Raw genomic sequence first — 16,596 nt, 5'->3', positions numbered from 1 at the left:
TAATATACTTTTATGACTCCTCTCACTACAAACTTCCAACACTTCCTCCTCTATCCTCACTCTCACTGAAAGATCTCGTTTCCTAATTTCCTGAGGAAACAGAAGCATTCAGAAGAGAGATTTTGCAAGCTCCCACAGCTTACCTCCCCACCTATCAGCATCAGTTCTCATACACTCTGCTTTCCCTCCTGTTAAAATGAATAAACTGTTTCTCCTAGATAAGGCCACCTCTACTCCAATTATCCACTAGATCCTATCCCCCGCTCCCTACTCTAAGACATTCTCCCAGCAATTCTCCCTGCTTTCCTGCATCATTAAATTTTCCGTCTCTACTGAATCATTCCCTTCAGCAAACAAATACACCGTTACTTCTCCCATCTCAAAAATATCCTCCGTCTTTCCTCCCACCTACCCCTCTGGTTATCAGCCCCATTTCTCTACTCAGCCTTAGAGCAAAACTCGTCTGTAGCTTTACCTACATTTGTCTCCAAATCTTCTCCTTCCATTCCCTTTGGAATCCACCCCCACTAGGTTTCCATCTCTACAGCGGTTCCACTTCACTGCAACTGTTCCTGTCAAGGCCACTTGACAAGCCCTAATGTTAAATTCATTATCAATGTCCTAATGTTAAATTCATTATCAATGCCCTAATGTTAAATTCATTATCAATGCTCAGTCCTATCTCCGTTGACCTATCAGCCAGCAGTATGCAACACAATTAATCACTCCCTTCCTGATGCGCTTTCTGTACCTGCCTCCCTTGTTCTTGTTCTCATTCTCCTTTCTGTTTCCTCTCCATCTCCTTGAGCTCCATATGTTGTAGGGCCCCAGGTTCAGAATCCAGGCTTCTTTTTCTTCTCCTTCTATACCCAAATACAGCCCTGCCTCAGAGCTATGCCTTCTTGGTTCCCTTTGCCTCCATACCTGTCCCCTACATATCTACTAGGTCAATTCCCTTACTTCCCTAAGGTTTCCCTTTGGGTATCACCTCATCAGTAAGGCCTTCCCTGGCCATCAGACATAAAATGGCAAGCTCTCCCAATCTCCATCCCCAGGCATTCCCACCCTTCTGCTTCTGCTTTATCTTTCCTCAAGGCAGGTATACTGCTGAGAGGTGACAATGTGCTAGCAGCCCTCACTCTCAGCGCCTCCTCGGCCTTGGTGTCCACCCTGGCGGTGCCTGAGGAGCCCTTCAGCCCGCCAGGGCACCGTGGGAGCCCCTCTCTGGGTTGGCTGAGGCCAGAGCCGCCTCCCTCTGCTTACCAAGGCATGGAGGGAGAGGCGCGGGGCTGCCTGGATCGCGGTGGAGGGAGCAGCACTCGCCAGCCAGCCCAAGTTCAGGCAGGTGCGGGAGCAGGCTGGGGGGCCACGCACAGGGAGCAGCCGGCTGGCGCAGCAGGCCCGGGGCAGTGAGCTGCTTAGCACCTGGGCCAGCATTTGTGGAGGTTGCCCCGGGCCCCCAGCAGTGCCGGCCCACTGGCGCTGCACTCAAATTCTCCCCGGGTTTAGCCGCCTCCCCGCAGGGCAGAGCTGGGGACCTGCAGCTCGCTAAGTCTGAGCTCCCTCCCTGCGGTGGGCTCCCCCGAGGCCTGAGCCTCTCAGAGGGTAGCTGCCCCCTGCTCCGCCGGCGCCTGGTCCCATTGACAGCCCAAGGGCTGAGGAGTGTAGGCGGGCAGCTCCGCCTGCAGCCCCAGTGCAGGATCCACTGGGTGACGCCAGCTGGGCTCCTGAGCCTGATGGGGACTTGGAGAACTTTTATATCTAGCCAGACGATTGTATGTGCACCAATCAGCACTCTGTATCTAGCTAATCTGGTGGGGACTCGGAGAACTTTTATGTCTAGCTAGAGAATCGTAAATACACCAATCAGCACTCTGTGTCTAGCTCAGGGTTTGTAAATACACCAATCAGTACTCTGTGTCTAGTTCAAGGTCTATAAATACACCAATCGGTACTCTGTATCTAGCTAACTGTGTCTAGCTAAGCTAGTGGGAACTTGGAGAACTTTTCTGTCTAGCACTCTGTGTCTAACTTAAGGATTGTAAACGCACCAATCAGCACTCTGTCAAAACAGACCAATCAACTCTCTGTAAAATGAACCAATCAGCAGGATATGGGTGGCACCAGATACGGGCTCCCAGAGCTAGCAGTTGGCAAGCCGCTTGGGTCCCTTTCCACACTGTGGAAGCTTTGTTCTTTCGCTCTTTGCAATAAATCTTGCTGCTGCTCAGTCTTTGGGTCCACACTGCCTTTATGAGCTGTAACACGCGAAGGTCTGCAGCTTCACTCCTGAAGCCAGCAAGACCACGAACCCACTGAAAAGAACAAACAACTCCAGACGCGCTGCCTTTAAGAGCTGTAACACTCACCACAAAGGTCTGCAGCTTCACTCCTGACAGCGAGACCACCCACCAGGGAAGAAGCTCCAGACACATCTGAACGTCTGAAGGAACAAACTCTGGACACACCATCTTTAAGAACTGTAGCACTCACCGCGAGGGTCCGTGGCTTCATTCTTGAAGTCAGTGAGACCAAGAACCCACCAATTCCGGACACACTGCCAAACAACATTCTTGTATTTATTAGGTTTACAGTCTCTAGTCCCCAATTACACTGTTAAGTTCCTTAAACTTACAGACTTTTTGACTTTTTCTGTTTTGATCACTGCTGTATTCCAAGCACCTAAAACAATGCATGGCACATAGCAGCCATTCAACAAAGGCTTGCTGAAGGAAGGAATGAATGGAATACTGTCTGTGTATCTCCAGCACCTAAAATAGTGCATGTCTCCAAAACTGCAGTATAGGTGGCGTGCCCAGGGCTCAGTGCTCTGATCTCTCTTTTCCAACCTCTCCCATCCACCTAGTGTTCCCAGCTAGGCTCATTCCATCTAAATACCATTGGCAAGATCACTCCAGAACTTAAAATGTCCAACACAGAAGGACCACGTTCCTTCCCTCCCGCCCCACCTCTCTCCCAAACCTATTCCTTTTACAATCTGCCCCATCCTACTAAATAGCAACTCCATCCTTCCATTTCTTGGACCAAAAATCTTGGTTCATACTTGATCCTTCTCCTCCTCCCCTCATATTCTATACCAAACTCAACATCGATTTTGCCAGCTCTGTAGTCAAAGTATCTCCAGAATCCAACCACTTTCACCAATTATACTGATAACACCGTGATCCAAACCATCATCTCTTGCCTGAATTACTCCAACAGTCTCCTACCTGGTCTCCCTGCTCTCAGTCTTGCCTCTTCCACCCAATTCTCAACACAGCAGCCAGAGTAAACCCTTGAAAATGTACATAAGATCATGTGACTCCTCTGCTCAAAAAGGAGTAATGGCCAAAGAGCTTCATAATAACTGACAATAGTGGTTCCCCAAATGGCTCCTGACCAAGTGTTGCCAGCATTACCTATGAACTTGTTAGAATGCAAATTCTCAGGCCCCAACAGTCTATGTTTTAACAAGACCTCTATGTAATTCTAACTCTGATGTATCTAGGAGACTTGCAGAGTTAGTGTATTGGAAACATTTGATGGACCCATTAACACAGTGATTGCTGGACCTCACCCTCAGAATTTCTAATTCAGTACATCTGGGAAGGGACCTAAGAATCTGCATTTCTAACAAATTTCCAGGTAATGTAGATTGTGCTGATCCAAGAATCACACTTTGAAGACCACTGTTCTACATTATCTGGCCATTGCTAGTCCTTTAATAACCCAGGCATGCTTCACCTTAAGGTCTTTGAACTTGCTAATAAGACAGAGACGCCAGTAATAAAGACAGAAAAAAGCAGGAAGGGTTGGTCTTAACTCCCTCCTGCCTATATAATAAAATTCAACACAATTAGCACAGTATCCAAAGCTTTCTACAATATAATGCAAACATGTTTTCAAATCAGAGATTCTACTTTTCACCAAGACTTAAAACATACATTTCACATAACCTTAACTATTCGATATTCCAGAATAAATATAACTGCTTTCTACCACAACCCCTTGAAACAGGCTTGGCAGAGAACAAGTTCCATACTAAGAGAATGAACCAAGTACTATGAAGTTGAAAAAAGAAAGCGATTACACAAACTCACTAAGCTACGATGTTCAAGAAAGGAAAGGATTATAGGAACAACAGGGGAGACATAGGCTTCATGGAAACGAAGGCACTTCAGCTGGACCATAAAAGGTATTCAGGGTTTGGAGAGGCCTAAATGATCAGGGAGAGCTGTTCAGATGAAGGAAGCAGTGAGATGAAAAAAGGTCATCTTCCCTTTGCCTGGCACACAGGGACAAAGGAATGGGAAGATAACTGGATTTCATTCTTTGGGAATACAGTGTAGAAGGCCTTAAGTACAGGATAAAGAATCACTCCAGTTGGGTCTAGGGGTCATCAAGGAAATTTGAGCTCTATGTATTTTCAAAACTTTATCTTAAAAATCAAGACCTGAAACAAATATGGCAAAATGTTAAAGATGTTCAAATCTGGGTGATAAAACAAGGGTTCTTGTTGTGTTCTTTTCTGGGATTTTACAGTTTCACACCAAAAAAGAAAAAATACAAATAGGAATAAAAGCCAATGATGATTTTCAAACATTTGCATTTTGGTGAAAAAGACTCCTTGTTTACAATTTCACTGTATTATACCAAACAAGTGGAGACATTTTACACAATATAAATACAATGATACACAAAAAGATGGAATAATATAAATTCAGAAAACCAGGATCAAAAAACAGAAATTTAAGGGCAAACCAAGCATATGAGAAAGTTATAATGCAGTCATGCACACTTTAGGATTCTACACAGGGGGCCAGGCATGGTGGCTCACACCTGTAATCCCAGCACTTTGGGAGGCCGAGGCAGTCCATCACTAGAAGTCAGGAGTTCAAGACCAGCCCAGCCAACATGGTGAAACTCCATCTCTACTGAAAATACAAAAATTAGCGGTGTGTGGTAGTGCACACCTGCAGTCCCAGCTTCTCGGGAGGCTGAGGCAGGAGAATTGCTTGAACCCTGGAGGCGGCAGTTGCAGTGAGCTCAGATCACAGAGCGAGACTCCGTATGAAAAAAAAAAAGGATTCCACACAGTACTATACTTGTAATACACATTGGGTAGTAAGCTTCCTAATAATCAAAATAAAAAGTGGCAGTTACTTTGTCCATTTAAAAAAAAAAAAAAAGAACACTAGGAACTCAAGAAAAAATAAAGCTTTCTATGACAATCAAGGCAAGTATGGATCATCATATATGAGATAATGAGTTACACTGAAAAAAATAATCCTTGAAAATATCCTTACAGTAAATGCAATAGCAAACTTCTAGGACTGTTTCTTGAGACTATTTCTCAGGGCAGGCTAAGGACAAAACACTTGTGACAGATACTGCTAGGTGCCCACCAAACCCATTTCCTCTTCAACCCAGTCATATGCCTCTATATGCTCCACATTTTGCAGCCTTTCTTGAAGTAAGGTGTGGCCTATGACTGCACCCAAGGCAATGAAATGTGAGCCATTCCCAGGCCTAATCTGCAAAAACCCACACTTTCCCATTTGATAGCTTGATGCAGGCAAGCACAGTGACCTTAGTAAAGCTACACACTGATGATAGAGAATTACCAGATGGAAGGAGCTCAAGGCCCTACATCACTGCTTGGAGGAAAACTACTCACCTATCAGGCTCCATGCATGAAAGAAACTTCAACCGGGCAAAGCCATTTAGACTTGTGGGGTTTACTTGTTACAGTACTATTAATTAAAAAAACACAAACCTGCAAGGACCAAATGATATAATTCAAGTATTCAGTTTTCTTTCTTTCTTTTTTTTTTTGAGATGGAGTTTCGCTCTTGTCCCTCAGGCTGGAGTGCAATGGCGCTACCTTGGCTCACTGCAACCTCCACCTCCAAGGTTCAAGCAATTCTCCTGCCTCAGCGTTCCCAGTAGCTAAGATTACAGGCACCCACCAACATGCCAGGCTAATTTTTGTAGTTTTAGTAGAGGCAGGGTTTCACCATGTTTGCCAGGCTGGTCTCAAACTCCTGACCTCAAGTGATCCACCTGCCTTGGCCTCCCAAAGTGCTAGGATTACAAGCATGAGCCACTGCGCACGGCCTCAGTTTTCTTTCTTTTTTTTTTTTTTTTGAGACAGGGTCTTGCTCTGTCACCCAGGCTGGAGTGCAGTGACATGCTCATGCTTACTACAGCCTCAACCTCCCAGGCTCATGTGATTCTCCCACATTAGCCTCCCAAGTAGCTGGGACCAGAGGTGTGCACCACCATATTTGGCTAATTTTTTTTTTTTTTTAATTTTTAGTAGAGATGACCATCTCCCTATGTTGCCCAGGCTGGTCTCAAACTCCTGAGCTCAAGCGATCCTCCTGCCTCTGCCTCCCAAAGTGCTGGGATTATAGGCATGAGACACCATGATCAGCAGAAGTATTCTGTTTTCTAGTCGGTCTTGATTCTAGTATAAGTCTAAATTGTCTAGAGCAGCATTGTCCAATAGAACTTTCTGTGATGGAAATGTTCTATAATCTGCACTGTGCAATATGATAGGCACTAGGCACATGCATACTGACTGCCTAAAATCTAGCTGGAAAGGTGGCTCATGCCTATAATCCCAGCACTTTTGGAGGCCAATGTGGGAGGTTGGCTTGAGCCCAGGAGTTTGAGACCAGCCTGGGCAACAAAGTGAAACCCTGTCTTTACTGAAAATAAAAAAATTAGCTGGATGTGGTGGTGCGGGCCTGTAGTCCCAGTTCCTCAGGAGGAGATGTGGTAGGATCACTTGAGCCAGGAGGTTGAAGCTGCAGTGAGCCATGATCACACCACTGCACTCCAGCCTGGGCAACAGAGCAAGACCCTGTCTCAAAAGAACAAAAAAAAAAAAAGGAAAGAAAAGAAAAGAAAATGAAGAGACGGCAGGGATTGTTCTCTCTCTCTCTCTCTCTCTCCCTATCACGTGAAGACACATAAAGAGAGAAGCCATCTACAAGCCAAGAAGAAAGTCCTCACCAGAATTCAACCATGCTGGCAACCTCACCTTGAACTTCTGGCCTCCAGAATTTCTGTTGTTTAAGCCACCCAGTCTATGGTATTTTGTTATGGTAGCTTGAACAAAGACACAATATCTATGAAGATTAATGCAATCCAGTATAAATGGAAAGTATATACCAAATAGTAGTTGTCACTATTTGGTTGAATGCAAAACTCACATTACTTGAGTGAAACTTCACTCTTGCAGAGGACCAAGGAAAACATGATCATGCTTTTCTGTAATTCTGGAGTAGGGAAAAGATTAAGACTGAGATTGAATTGAAAAGCAAAGACAATGGATGGTGCAGAAAGATGGAATAGACATACTTTTCTCAATTCCTCCCAATAAATACAGCTAAGTACAAGTCAAAGACAACTCCTTTCTCTGACTCTAACAGCACCCTCTTTGATATAATTATAGCCTTTGGCAGTAACTCTACTTTGTTAGTGACTATCTTGCAAGATGTTCGCAGTGCTTCATAAACAGCAAGTGCTCTGAAAATAGTCAATAAATGAATAAACTGTCTGCTTCGGTCAAATGCACAGCTCTCGTGTTTCCTTCTCCCCTTCATAATATTCTAGAGCTCAGCTCCAGACTTTGTTCAGGCTGGGCGTGGTGGCTCACGCCTATAATCCCAGCACTTTGAAAGCGCAAAGCAGGAAGATTGCTTGAGGCCAGGAGCTCAAGACCAGCCTGGGCAACACAGAGAAACCCCATCTCAAAAAAAAAAAAAAAAAAATTTAAACTTACACAGACATGGTGGCTTGCACCTATTGTCTTAGCCTCTTGGGAGGCTGAGGTGGGAGGACCCCTTGGGTCCAGGAGTCCAAGGCTGCAGTAAGCTATGATCATGCTACTGCACTCTAGCCTGGGCGATAAGAGTAAGACGCTGTCTTCAAAAAGGAAAAAAAGGACTTTGTTCATCCTGCTCCCACCGTGAGAAAACCATCTCTTCCGTTTTCTTTCTTTTTATTTATTTATTTTTTGAGACAGTTTTGCTCTGTCGTCCAAGCTGGAGTGCAGTGGCATGATCTCGGCTCACCTCAACCTCTGCTTCCTGGGTTCAAGGGATTCTCCTGCCTCAGCCTCCCGAGTAGCTGGGATTACAGGTGTGCGCCAGAACACACTGGTTATTTTATTTATTTATTTATTTATTTATTTATTTATTTATTTATTGTATTTTTAGTAGAGACAGGGTTTCGCTGTGTTGACCAGGTTAGTCTTATTTATTTATTTATTGTATTTTTAGTAGAGACAGGGTTTCGCTGTGTTGACCAGGTTAGTCTCAAACACCTGACCTCAAGTGATCCGCCCTCCTTGGCCTCCCAAAGTGCTGGGATTAAAGGTGTGAGCCACCGCGCCAGGCTCTTTCTTCAGTTTTCTATCTGCCCACATCTTACCCATATGCTAAAGTCTGAATGTTTGTGTTACCCAAAATTTATATGTTGAAATCCTAACTCCCAAGGTGATGGTATGAGGAGGTGGGGCCTTTTGGGAAGTGATTAGGCCCACTTCCATGAATAAAATTAGTGCCCTTTTAGAAGACACTCCAGAGAGCTGCTTTGCCATTCCACCATGTGAGGACACAGCAAGAAGCCACCTATGAACCAGGAAACAGGCCCTTGCCAGACACCAAATCTGCTGGCACCCTGACCTTGGACTTTCCAGCCTCCAGAACTGTGAGAAATAAATTTCCGTTGTTCACAAACTACCTAGTTTATTGCATTTTGTTATAGAAGCCCACACTGACTAAGACACCATCTTTCATGGCTTGGTTTAAGTGGTTCTCAACCAAGAAAGATTTTACCCCTCTTCCAAGGGACATGTAGCAATATCTGTAGACATTATGGTTGGCATCTAGTGGGCAGAGGCCAGGGATACTCTCAAACATCCTACAATACACAGGACAGCCCTCACCCCCACCCCACAGGAAAAAATTATCTGGCCTAAAATGTCAATAGCGCATCAGTTGAGAATAACTGGTTTAAATCAATCTCTCTTGGATCCCTTCCCATGTAATAACACTGATCTTTTCCTCCCAGTACCTATGATCTCCAAGAAAGTTTAGAATAAGTTGTGCATTTCCTGAGATTTTTCTCTGCATGTTATTTATAGACAATATGCTGACTTCCTTTAAATCCATGGAAGCCTTGTACAAGCCAGCCAGAGCTGCCTCTCCTTTTTCAACATGCAAGGATATATACCCTTCTCTCTGAATCCTTCTCATACAATTGCTTGTTCCCTCCCTCATGCTACCATTATTCCTATCACATGCACATGTACACAACACACTCCCATTATGAAACTCATCACAACTATTTGCTCACATGTCTGCAGCTTCTTTACAGTGAAAGCTCCTTAAACTAGAATCCTGACATATTCTATTGCATATAAAGCAGTTCCTCACACAAAATAGAGGACCAATAAAGATTTGGCGGGTTACAAAAATAACAACAGACATCATCATTTCTCGGTCACCTACAGAATGCCATAAACTGGTGTCCCGGCATTTCATTCTCCTTATCGCTAATTCTCACTGCAATCTACATAAGTGAAGAGGAAACTGAGGTCCAGAGAGTTTATTCAAACGATCTTCCCATGGCCTTACTTTTAAAGTCAGTTCAAACCAGATCTATTTGGATCAAAAATTCGTGATCTTGCCCTTACACACTCGGGGCTAACGGATGGAGAGATGGCGCCTCGGACAGGAGGGTAAACTGTCCCAGACTCACTACTGTGGCGTGAAAAGGGCCACAACCATAATCCAGGTTGACGAATCCCCGGCTCCGGGTCCCCGTGGAGTGTCCCTGAGGGAGGCGACAATTCCCGCCACCTTCCCCATTGCCGTCCCCCGCTTCTTCCCTACCTGGTTGTCCGAGTTGTCTCCGTCTGGTGGCACCCCAACTTCCCCTACCTGTACCCACCTCCTTTCCTCAGCCCCCTGTAGCTGAAAAGTGAGCGCGGGCTCTTGCGTCATCAGCCGTCGCCGGCGAGTGGTCACATGATGCCCCTCTCTGCTCCCCGCCGCTTCGGTCATGTGACCGTCCGGGAAGTCAGGGGCGGAAGCCGGGCTCTGACCCGTTCCAGGTCCGGTACTGGGGATAGAAGAGGACCGCCGCCGTGAGGGAGGGGTGGAACCAGGGTGCCGACTCCGCGCGCAACCTCCTTCCCTGCGCGTGCGCCGCTGGCGCGGCCCGGCTGACAGGTGAGTGGGGTGGGATGAGCGCGCCCCATTTTTGCATGGCACCCTTCACCTCCCCGCTGGGCCGCGCTGGCCACGGGGAGGTCTCCAGCGTCGCGTGCAGCCTGGATGGGGGACTCGGGATGGAGGGCTTAGGGGCTTTCTGGGCCAGCGGCTGCAGTCCAGCTCTTCGTCTCCGCTTAGGGGGAAATCGTTTTGCACACCCCTTCCTCGCTTTAGGAAGCACCGTTCAGCTGGCTGCTTGGTCCGAATCTCATCCTTTCAAGTTTCTGGGAACACTGCTGTGTGGATGTCGTCGTTATTTCTCTCTTTGCTTTTGAGAAAACTGAAAGGCTAGTAGTGAGGACTTTTACAGCCTGACGGACCTGGATTTGCATTCTAGTTATGCCATGGGCTGTGAGTTTGGGCAAGTCATTGCTGTTCGCTGCGTCTTAATGCCTTCACCTGTGCTGATGCCAAAATCCTTTGCATTTTTGGGGGGAACAAATGTTCCCAAGGCCCTGATTCCTCTATGATCGGACAGGAAAAAGAAAAAAAGTCACAGAGTCATAGAACTGGGTCTCCTGATTGCAAGCGCATGGAGCTCCCTCAAACATAGGTGAAGGGTAGTGAGGGAGAAGTTTTCCTGTCTTTGTGCACAACAAGGGACACCTTCTCTAATTGTCCTTCACCTGCCTTTCCCAGGATTTCAGGTTCAGCCTCATTTCAGAACTTTTCTGGAAAACATATGTAGCTTGCATTTATTTTGATCAACAACCATTATATTTTGTTTGTGATAATGGATTTGTGGAGATCAGTGCTTCCTTTATGGAACTGAGGTTTTGTGAAAGGCTAAATATAGACCTGCCTTCTTTTGTCCTCTGAAGAGGGTAAACAGTGTTTGTCCACGACAATTCGATTTCCTTAAGAAATATTTTTCTGCACTCTGGGTAATTGGTGTAATGATGCCATGCCTCATTCTTGAAAGCATGTCTTTTGATTAGGATTACTTCCCAAACTGAAAATCACAGTTCCACGCCAAATTCTTAAAAATGAAGTTACTGGCGCTTGTAAAAGAAAATAAGAAAATATAGGGGGATCTCTGGATTTCATGCCGATAGTAATACAACCTGTATTGAGAGAGCTGATTTTCAAGTTTTCTTAATCCCTAGCCTGAAGAGAACCTCTGAAAGGATAATTTACCATAGCTTCTTCAGAGTTGATTTGGACCTAATTCTAAAGTGGTTTTTTAAGACTTAACTGAGTCTTAACACTTTATAAAGCCATCTACATACCTCTTAGCTGCAACTTGATTAGGCATTTTTAGTGATGGTTCTTAGATTCTGTTCTTCAGGACCAGTCCTTCAGCCAACGAGGGGGCTATTTAACAAATACTCTAGCCAAATTATATTTGTGCAAATTATGGCAATTCCATTTGTTACATGGAAAATGTAACTAGTCAAGGTTAGGAGGTCTAGTACATAAAATGTAGCTAAGTGATTTCCTTCTTTCATTTAATCTTGTCTTAACTTCTTCCATCTTCAAAAACTTAGCAGGAGATGCTTGCATTATTAGAAATAGAAAACACAAGTGCCCTTCATGGGGCCAAACAGATTACAAGCAGTGAGTTCATTTCACTAAAAGTATATTAAATATAACGTATTTTGCTTTTGCATTAAAAATTTAATATAAAGTTTATATATTGAATTTTAGAAAGGCGATTTACGTAGGTAATAAAGACCCATAATATTTGTTTTACTATTGCCAAACATATTTCATTATTATTATCCTCATGTTCTTTTAAAGTTGTCTACTGTGTAATTCTTGAGTAAGGACCTAAGGATTAAAATGAGAGATTGACACACGAAAGTCTTGATTTCTGTCGTTATCCCAGACTGAAGCTTCCCTGAATGTGTGCATGCAGGTGCTGAGTCTGTCTGTCCTTCTGTATGTTGGGAGAGAGTAGAGTAAAGGGCAGGTAATGTTACTTTGCTTTAAGATGTTTTTCCCAGGTCTACATTGTTGCCCTGTCATGGTATCCAAAATTGGGTAGCTCTTGGACCTGTTAATCATAGCTTGCCCTCCTCTTCATGAGTCTAGAGCAAGCTTGTCTAGCCTGAGGCCCACAGGCTGCATGTGGCCCAGAATGGCTTTGAATGTGGCCCAAGACAAATTTGTAAATTTGCTTAAAACATGAGTTTTTTTTTGTTTTTTTGTCTTTTTGTTTTTTTTTTTTTAAGCTCATCAGCTATTTTTGGTGTTAGTGTATTTTATGTGTGGCTCAGGACAATTTTTCTTCCAATATGGCCCAGGGAAGACAAAGATTGGACACTCCTGGTGTAAAGTTTCATCCTACTTAGACCTTCTGGGTTAGTTTGGTGGTCTTCAGAGGACTTTAGGAGGCAACTGTTTTGCCCATTGTCCATTATTTCCCTTTTTCCTCTCCTTTCCCAAGCCAGACCATATCCATGGAGAAATTGCAATGAAATTATCTGAAATTCAGCCTGTTAGAGACCAGTGTGGTTTAACAAGCAAGTATCACAGAAGAAACTAAAAGAACTTGTTAATAATGTATGCCTTAATGTGTATCAGAGGGTACCTTCATGAGAGTTCTAGACAGCTGTAGTGGCTTCTTGGCTCTCAGACCCAATCCAGTCTACTTCTTCTGTTTCTGCCCCTAGCTGACTCTACTCCAGCCACTTTAGGCACCTTGCTGGTCATCTAGCACATTCCTGCCCTGGGGCCTTTGCACTTACTTGTAACCTCTGCTTGGAATGCCATTCTCAGGATCATTATCTATTGCTGCATAATAAACTGTGCCAAAACCTAGTGGCTTAAGACAATAAGCTTTATAGTATCTATGGTCAGGAGGGTAGGGCATAGCTGGCTGCCTTTGGCTCTGGGGCTTTTAGAACATTGCAGTCAAGCTGGGAACAAGGGACTATGGTCTTATCTGAAGGCTGGACTGAGATTATAGGGATCTACTTTCAAGTTCACTCAGGTGGTTTTTGGCAAGGCTGAATACGGGCTCCTGCACAGGGCTATATCACATCATGGCACCTTGCTTCCCCTGGACTAGCAAGCTAGAGAGGATGACCAAGCCAGGAGTTAGTCTTTTCAGTTTCTAATCTCAGAAGTGCTATCTTTCATTTCTATCCTATTTTTTTCCTTTCCTTTCCTTTTGTTTTTTTGTTTTGTTTTGTTTTGTTTTTGAGATGAAGTCTCACTCTGTTACCCAGGCTGGAGTGTAGTGGTGCTATCTCGGCTCACTGCAAGCTCCGCCTCCTGGGTTCAAGCGATTCTCCTGCCTCAGCCTCCCAAGTAGCTGGGATTACAGGTGCATGCCACCATGCCCGGCTAATTTTTGTATTTTTAATAGAGACAGGGTTTCACCATGTTGGCCAGGCTGGTCTTGAACTCCTAACCTCAGGTGATCCGCCTGCCTCAGCCTCTCAAAGTGCTAGGATTACAGGAATGAGCCAGCACACCTGGCCCTATTCTGCTCTTTAGGAGGGAGTCAGTAAGTCAGCTTATACTCAAGGGAAGGAAACTACATAGGACATGAATACCAGGAGGCAGAGATCATTAGGGGCCACTTTAGAAGCTGCTGACCCTATCCAGATATCCATACTGCTTGCTGTCTCATTTCCTTCTGACTTCTGCCCAAGGTGCTCTATGGAAACTAGCATATGCTCCATCCTTTATTATGCTTTTTCTTCACAGCACTTATCACAGCCTGATATATAAAGCTCACTTTCATAAATGTCAAGATACATTTGCAATCAAAACGTTTTCTTCTCCTTTTTACGAAATGTTTTCCCATGTTTTGTAATCACTCGCATTTTTCAGACATGAACTATTCTTAGTAGCAAGAATCTCCTATACTTGACATGTGAGAAAATCCTTTTTTTTTTTTTTTTTTTTTTTTTGAGACAAGATGTTACTCTCGCCCAGGCAGGAGTGCAGTGGCGCGATCACGGCTCACTGCAGCCTCAACCTTCAGGGCTCAAACAATCCTCCCACCTCAGCCTCCCTTGTCACTGGGACTACAGGCACACACCACCATACCTGACTAATATTCTTTTGATTTTTAGTAGAGACAAGGTCTCGCTATTATTGCCCAGACTGGTCTTGAACTCTTGAGTTCAAATATTCCTCCTACCTTGGCCTTCCAAAGTGCTAGGATCACAGGTGTGAGCCACTGTTGCCAGGCCTAAAAACATTTCTAAAGATTGTTCCCTCACCTACTTGTTGTTCCCTCACCGACTTCTAGTGGTTTTTAGGACATAGCTCTCTTTTTCCAAAGATAAGATGAATGGCCCAATTCCTATAAGGAAAGTGTAATAATCAGTGGAAGCAGAGAGCTGAAAAGCTGGGGATTGGAGGAAAACGCAGTAGTACAATACAGAAATAGCTACATGCACATTGTTATACAAAAGCAATGACTATATTGCACAGCATTATAGAAAATGAAATATCACAGTAACAACATCAGCATGCTGTTTAAATTGACAGCTCGTACTGTTCGTCCTCAAAACTGAATCTCAGCACTATGGCAAACTACCCCAAGGCTTATTTGCCCAAAACAATACCATATTTTAAAAATGTATCATGATCCTGTGGGTTAGGAATTGGGAAAAGGCACAGAGGGCTTGGCTGGCTGCAGAAGCCGAATAGCCTCTTCCCTTCTATGTCTAGCACTTCAACTAGGAAGATTTCAAGAGCTGGGGGCTGCGTGGACCAGGTCAACCCAAGTCACACGTCGGCGCTTCGGTTTCTGCTGTCTGCTGGCTTTCTTCATTCTCTTCTGTGTCAGGACTTTTCCCTCTCAGCATGATCTTTCCTCTTTGTAACTCCTGTGATCTCTCTAGCAAGATACCCAGACATCTGACATGACAGCTTCGGACACCCGAAGAGAGCAAAAGGAGATACTGCCAGGCCTTCTCAAGGCTTAGGCCTAGAATTGGTAGAGAGTTACTTCTACAGTATTCTTTGGGTTGAAGGAAGGAAGATATAAACTGTTATGAGCTGAGTTGAGTCCCCCAAAATTTCTATGTTGAATTCCTAACACTCAGTACCTCAGAATGTGACTGTATTTGGGGACAGGATTTTTAAGGAGGTGATTAAGTTAAAATGAAACCACTAGGATGGGCTCCAATCCAATATGACTAGTATCTTTCTAAGAAGAGGAACTTTGGACGCATACATTTTAAGAAGAGCAACTTTGGACCCAGAAATTTACAAAGGAGGGCCAGGCTTGGTAGCTCACGCCTGTAATCCCAGCACTTGGGGAGGCTGAGATGGGAGGATCGCTTGAGCCCAGGAATTTGAGACTCCCCTGGGCAACATAGTGAGAGCTCCATCTCTATAAAAAGAAATGAACAATGGGGAGGCCATGTGACGACACAGGAAGAAAATAGCCTGCTACAAGCCAATGAGAGAAGCCTGAGAAGAAAACAGTCCTACCAACACCTTGATCTTGAACTTCTTGCCTCCAGAATTGTGACAAAATAAATTTGGTTAAGTCACCCTGTCTGTGGTGCTTTGTTATGGCAGCCCAGCAAACTAATAAACACACGCAATCCAGACTCATTGAGAGGGAAAATAAGGTTCAGCCCTTCACTTAAGGTGCTGTATGTGCTGACTTAATGGCAAGGAATTGTTGGGAGCCATCTTTGGAAACCAGTTACCACATTATTAAAATCAGATTGCTTTCCTAGCCCCTAGAACTAAGAAAAATGATTGTTGCAGGGGAAGGCACACAGACCTGAACAAGAAGGGTACTCAGGTCTGTGTGCAGAGGGGGAATGTAAGAAGTAGTAGCCTAATAAGACAAATCACCTACTTCAAGAACTTTCTGAAACCTCATCAAGTCCGAGGAGTTATTTCATTTGTGTAAGTCTTGCTTCCTTCTCCAGTCACCCTTTGCCTTCCACCATCTGCTCACCCCTGCTGTCTGCACTGGCTGTAGGAGGAAGCTAGTGGGAAGGAAAGGGACGGGTCAGGAAGCAGTTTTGTCGAGAGTCTCTGTGTTACAGAAGATGCTTAGAAGGCACAGCCTTGTTAGTGACATGCTCAAAGACTTTTATGTGTATAGGAAAACATCACATGTATGTTTTGTTGATTGGTTGGTTTTCATTCCTGATGACATCTTTTTTTCCCTTTTCCTTTTTACTTGGCTCCTGCCTCCCCTTCTCTCCCTGTTCTCTCTTTGACAGCTTGTGAGATCCCTTTGCATGTTTTAGAAATCAACCCTGTGTCTGCCGTTTGGATTTCAAATCCGTCTTCTAAGTCATTTACCATAGAAAAGTTTTTAAGTGTTACATACTAAAATAGGTCATTCCTTTTAGATGCTAGGTTTCTTTCTCTAGCC

The 16,596-nt window shown here is 44.5% G+C and overlaps 2 protein-coding genes across 10 annotated transcripts in view; one reads left to right on the top strand and one right to left on the bottom strand.

The window, feature by feature from the left end:
* The window catches only part of NSMCE2 (NSE2 (MMS21) homolog, SMC5-SMC6 complex SUMO ligase), a 303,542-nt gene extending 293,490 nt beyond the window's left edge, over positions 1–10,052 (bottom strand). For 3 of the 7 annotated variants that reach the window (XM_033202650.1, XM_033202649.1, XM_033202647.1), the window contains exon 1: positions 9,909–10,038. The gene's annotated coding sequence lies outside the window, so the exon portion shown is untranslated. Of the gene's footprint in view, positions 1–9,908 lie in introns of all 7 variants that reach the window. The other 4 variants (XM_033202652.1, XM_033202646.1, XM_033202651.1 and 1 more) reach the window with 2 other exon arrangements.
* The window catches only part of WASHC5 (WASH complex subunit 5), a 66,874-nt gene continuing 60,298 nt past the window's right edge, over positions 10,021–16,596 (top strand). For all 3 annotated transcript variants that reach the window (XM_033202642.1, XM_033202643.1, XM_033202641.1), the window contains exon 1: positions 10,021–10,247. The gene's annotated coding sequence lies outside the window, so the exon portion shown is untranslated. The remainder of the gene's footprint in view (positions 10,248–16,596) is intronic.

Source organism: Trachypithecus francoisi, unplaced genomic scaffold, assembly GCF_009764315.1.
Source record: "Trachypithecus francoisi isolate TF-2019V2 unplaced genomic scaffold, Tfra_2.0 Lachesis_group7, whole genome shotgun sequence".
Taxonomy (NCBI): Eukaryota; Metazoa; Chordata; class Mammalia; order Primates; family Cercopithecidae; genus Trachypithecus; species Trachypithecus francoisi.
The sequence above is the reverse complement of the archived record's forward strand: the minus strand, read 5'-3'. Positions and strand labels throughout refer to the sequence as shown.